This window comes from Solea senegalensis, linkage group LG19 (assembly GCF_019176455.1).
Source record: "Solea senegalensis isolate Sse05_10M linkage group LG19, IFAPA_SoseM_1, whole genome shotgun sequence".
Taxonomy (NCBI): Eukaryota; Metazoa; Chordata; class Actinopteri; order Pleuronectiformes; family Soleidae; genus Solea; species Solea senegalensis.
In genome coordinates, this window is record NC_058038.1 from 18303520 (window position 1) to 18309519 (window position 6000).

The following is a 6000-nucleotide window of genomic DNA, read 5'->3' on the forward strand; positions in this document are numbered from 1 at the left end:
GTTGACACGGGTTTAAAAAAGAAAAACAGTGGCATCCTTAATTTTAATTTGAAATTATTGAGGGCCAGATTGGCAAGCCCTTCATAAGTGTTTACTGGAATGTTGTTTTGTCAGCCACACTTACCTACTAAAATGTTTGTGTATATGTGGCTGAATGTCATGTCAATGGCCAGAAACTAATTTAAATGTCAGAATGTGGCTTGAACTGGCTGTTTTTGGTTCACAGACTCATGTCCAAACCTCTCATAAAGGCCTCATTCACAAAGTGCCAGCCAGAGAGTAATGGTCTCTCCTGCCTGTGGCCTCCTCGATTAAGACCAGATGCTGCAGATTCTTCCCTCTGCAGCAGCGCATCAGCCCAACACAAGACCCTATCTGTTCTATCAAATCCCGTTGTAGTCGGGCTTTGTGTATTTTAGCATTAGCACTGTAGTGCATATCGTCTTCCACGAGTTTATTTTCAGGCCCAACATTAAACCGTCCCGGCTACTGCGAGCCAGATTGGAAAAATGAGAGCGGACTTTGATGCAAACGTGTTGAAGTGCACGGCAATCCATCACAACAATTAAACGTGCAGTGAGTTCAAATGTTCTGGCAGAGCCGCGTGTGTGTTTGTGTCCTTGTTTTTAAATGCAGTTCATTCTCAACAACCTGCAACGTCATTTCAAACTTATTGTGAAATTTCAGAGTCAAAAATATGCACTGATCGGCCAAAACATTTAAACCAGTCACTTGTTTTAACGTTGTCCAGTAGTTGGACTGTGGTGCTGCCTCTGGAAATGATGCTGGACTTCCTTATTATCAGCTTTCCTATTATTTTGTCTACTCTTATCAAGCTTTCTGTTCCCACACACACACACACACACACACATATCCACACTTATAATCAGGGTTCCTGCTGCAGGATTAGTGTCCATCAACATCCTGCAAGTCAGTCCTGACTGTTTCTATGTTCATTAGATGCTAGAAAAAACTCAATTACTGCATTAGTCATTAGACTAAAACTGGACTTTTAAAATACATAATATTTTACGACTGAAATTTCTCCTACTAAGACAATTTGACGTGGAGTTATAGCTGCATGTAACGTTATGTTGAACGTAAACTGGCCTGGGTGTTCTGTGCGTGCTCCGCAGTTTGCGTTTGACCCAGAGACAGTAGAAGAAGTGGAGAAACGGGGATGGAAAACTGGGCAAAATCCAAACCAGTGCATCGTTTGGACTAACAAGGAGACCGAGTTTATGCTCTATCAGCTTAAAGAACTGAATATATTAAAATTCACGGACGGTACACTTCACACACTGACGTCTGGCCGCCAGTCAAACCAGAAACGCCCACAAGTTAAAAGAGGGCATAGCACCACGAAGTGCAGCAATTGTGGACACATTTGTGTTTGTACACTTAAGACAAGGAAAGTAGTTCAATTAAACTGCATAATTGTAGCTGGAAACGAACAGAATGAGGTCATTTTCAATCTAATAGTCCGCGAGACTCATCTGTGGGTTGCAACATTCAGCCAGTCCAAGTTTGCTTTCACACTTTCACACATAAATTTTTTTAAATTTCCAAATTCTTTGAGCCCTTCAAATGTACTTGTAAGTTACGCAGTAGTTACTTTCTCTTGTAACTAGTTACTTTTATCATTTTTAACTAACTCAGTTACTTTTTGGAAGAAGTAGATAGTAACTAATTACTTTTTTTAAGTAACATTTACGCCAACACTGATTGGTTAACATTGGTTAAGCAGTCTGACTATATTATTATCAGAGCTTTCACCTCGTCCCTATTTCTCCCGGCTACTGTTCTACACACACGTATGTTTATGTTGTGTTTACCCACAATGCCCTGCGTTGTAGTCCACTTCCTGAATTCAGTTCACTTAAAGCGAAACCAAGACCTAAGTTTTTTTTGGCTTCTTTATCGATTTAATCAAACTAGAGTTCGATTAAACTCGGGTTCGATTAAGAAGGTCTGAATGCAGCCTGAGTCAAGAGCAAATAATACGAATAACAAATCCTGAACTTTCCCTTTTATATAAAAGCATCCAATAGCAGCTTCCCTATGATGAGTGAATGCTCTATTAAAATACTTTTGTCTTTCTTCACCACTCGCCTGTTCATTTTTATGACCTAAGGTTTTATTATTTTCCACATATTTATAATAAAAAATCCCAACATTCCCACAACTATTAAAGCAGGAGAAGAAAACAAGCAACACCTGTGAAACACACAGAAAAAACAGCACTGAAGGATATCGATAAGACAAAATATCCACTAACTCACTCTCTTTTCGAATTAAAATTCCCTTTAAACCCGTGCCTCGTGAGGTAACGACAGGTTACTCCTGTAGGCACTTGTCTTATTAGCTTGGCATGCAAACATTTGTGGCTTATGTGAGAGCAGACAAACACATGGTTCTGTTATGTTCTTGAACAAAGCTTTTGTTGGACTTGAAGAAGAAGTCAGACGCAGAGACAGAAGTTAAGAAGGATGGCTCGGGGCTCCGGCTGGGATCACTGGAGAGTGGGACGAGCAGCAAAGACGAGATGTTTAGCCAGGATTGGTTTGAAGTTCCTGGAGAGGTGGTCAGGCAGCGCGGTTGAAAAACTAGGTCAGACTGGAGGACAAACACTGAGTAAGCTTGGTTACAGGCTCTCAGGGTGGGGTTTGTGGACTGGATAAGGCCAATGAAGCGAAGGTGAACGTGAAACACAGGTAAAAAAGTATTTGCAGTGGAGCGAGACGCAGCGACAGCAGGGGAGATGAACTCAAACACTTTGAGGCGTGGCCGCGGCGCGGGATCACATGTGCGAGCGGACAATCTGGCAAAGAGCGAGGAGCCGCAGTTTAAATACTGCGGGAGCTTGTTGAGTTGAGGAGCTGATGTGAAGCACGTGTGCAGGTGATATGGCAAGAAACTGGATCCAGAAGACACACACACACACACACACGCACACAAATAAACAAGGAATGACAAAACAGAAGGAATACAAGGGAAGAGGGGGCAAAACTAATTCCTCACAGGTTTGATCAATTTCTTACACTTTTACTCTTGAACGCTTGCGGAAGGCTAAAATAAAGACACCATCCTGCTCCGTCTTTACATATGGAGTCACTTAACGCATCGGATCAGCATGCGAAGACATCCAAAGATTGACAGTTGAGAAGAGGACTGCCAATTCCCTTCAGAAGTTTTATAAACCCCAGTTTTGCCAAAAGTCAGAAATGAAATAATTCAAGTCATTCAAAATGTGCTTTGAATTTTTTAGTGCCAGAATTTCCAGACAGGGTGTGAGCTGAGCGTTTGAAAGATTATTTCCCATCAGCAAGACTCTATCTTGCAAAGGTATCTAATGACAAGACAAGAGATATCCTGAAATACTGGAGGATTTAGTCACCGTGCCAGCAATCAGTCTACTGTATGACCTCAGCACAAATCTGAAATCACAATAACATACAGCACCGGCCTGTAAATCCACTACCTCAGGGCCTGTGGTCATAAATCACTGCGGCGACTTGAAGCTGCAAGTGCACATATTTGTGCGTGACAGCTGATGTAAGTATCATGGGAAAAAACACTTGACGAGAGCAGTTTGCATAGAAACATGACAAAGCGCTGCAGTCGTCCGAGGTGTGGCGTCCTTCTCCGTCTCTGCCATCACCAACTAAGACAATAACACCATTGAAAGATACTGCATCTCCTGGTTCCCTGCACTTTCCCTGAAATGGCAAATGCTATGATTTGCAATCATTCACAGTCCAGTATCATTTATCCAATCACGTGCTGCAATTTCCTCCTGACCTCCACGTATAATGGGACCTCCTCAGAGGAGTAATCTTTTCTTTTTTTTTCCCCTCTCTCTTTTCCACATACTGTACAATTTGGGACACGTCCCGGGTTTCCTATTTATATAGTTCAGTTTTTTTTGCAGAGGGCCAAAAGCGAAACAAAAAAAAAAAGATCACATTTACATAGGAAACGCCATAAAATGAAATTAAGGGCCGGGTCGTATCCATGTTCAACGGCCGTTTCACATTTTGTACATGTGTAGGTACTACCTGAAGGGGATACTTGAGTAAAAGTACAAGTATCTACCAGAAAAGGACTTGGGCAGAAGTATGAAGTCACCTTTTACAATATTACTTGAATTCAAAAGTAATTTTCTGTTATAAAATGGACTTAAATTTTCAAAATAAAAGTGGCTTCCTCGCAGTAGAAGCATAATATCCAGGCGTTTTGTTAAAAAACTAAACTACACCATTTTATTAGCTGACATTGTAAAGGTGACTGTTCATTTTCAGAGTTGCAGCAGTCTCGCTCTACTTGGACGGAAGACCAAGTGTCCAAGTGTCCAAGTATCCATCCTTGCATACTTGTTCCCTGATAGAATCCATAATGTGATTTGATTTGGTCATAACAAGATAGTTAGGAGAAATGTATCAGAGTTAAAGTACACAATTTATTTAGGAAATGTAGTGAAATAAAAGTAAAAGTTGCTAGAAATGTAAATTAAGGACAGATACGTGAATGTTGTACTTAACGTAAGCATTCGTACTTCATTACATTATAACACTGGATACCAGTGGACTTCCTCATATAACCTTAAGCAAGTTTCCATGGACAGGAAAGTGTTTGTGCTACAGTGAGCAGTTTTGATTCTATGGTACAATCAAAACTGGACACGAGCACCGATTCGTCCATTTGGGTCCTCGCAGAACAAATTACACGGACCCTAGATGCAGATAGAGATAATCGAGACACAGATAACGTTATTCATCCCCTTAGGGCAATTCAGTTTCCAGTTTCACCACTACACACACACACACACACACACAACACAATTATTCCAGAGTGCACACGCACACAGTAACAAGTGTTACCTGGTATTAACAGAAAGAGAGAGAGAACCTGGTTCAGTCTTGGTGTTAACATCCATTCTACATGTTATAATCACATGTACGGGTCTGAACCCTCCCAAACACATCCAGAGGTTTGAGGACACATGTGACCACATGGAAGTATATATATATATATATATATATATATATATATATATATATATATATATATATATATATATATATATATCACATTTCCTGTAACAGCAGCTTAAGAAGCGCTTTGATTCACAACTTCTTTTGCTCTCTCCCTCCCGGTCACCTGTGCTGATACGTATATACAGTGGCACATAATGTGTTTATGTGTATGTACAGTGACACATAAACACAGTCAGGTCATTTTTCATTTTCATGCCAGGTGTGAACGGCTGTACTCAACAATGACCGTTTCTGATGGGATCCTTCAGGACAGATATGCCACAACCACATCTGAGCAGGACACTATGAGACTAGAGAAAAGTGGCCCAGAACTCTTTGTTGTTCTTGTTCACGAAGCTGCTGCAAACAATTGTCAGGAGCTGGGGGGTCTCGATTTGTCACGCATGATGTTTTAAGTCCCTGCAGCGCAGATGTGCATGACAAGACAGAGCTGCACCGTATGTTTGAGGCCAAACAAGCGCTCGGCCTCCCGAGAAGCGGCACAGGACATTAAAGCTGCGGTCAGCGATGCCGCCTTTTGGCCGACTCTCAGCTAACTTCCTGCCGCTCGTCGCTGTCAGCATTCCCCTCATTCCTTCCCCGAGTCACCTAATGAACTCGTAATAGCCTAACCTCACGAGCGGAGAGGACCACCTCTCTGTGGAGTCCTGGCACCTGATTGGATTAAGGTTTGTGGGATAGTGGAAAAAGTTTCCTTTGATTTACTGCGAGAGCCTTGAGACAGAGACCACTGTCACTGAGCAAACACTCGGCAGCAGACGTAGCTGCTGGAATATTGAGCAGTTTAATGCGTATAATAGCAAACACATTAATATGTTTCATCATTAACGGTTGATATAAAGCAAATGCACTGTATTCGTTTCCTTTGGGCTGTTGCGCTCCAGTTTACTGTATCTGATTTTGCACTCTCGACCTGGATTTCTCATAAATAAATCACAAGTGG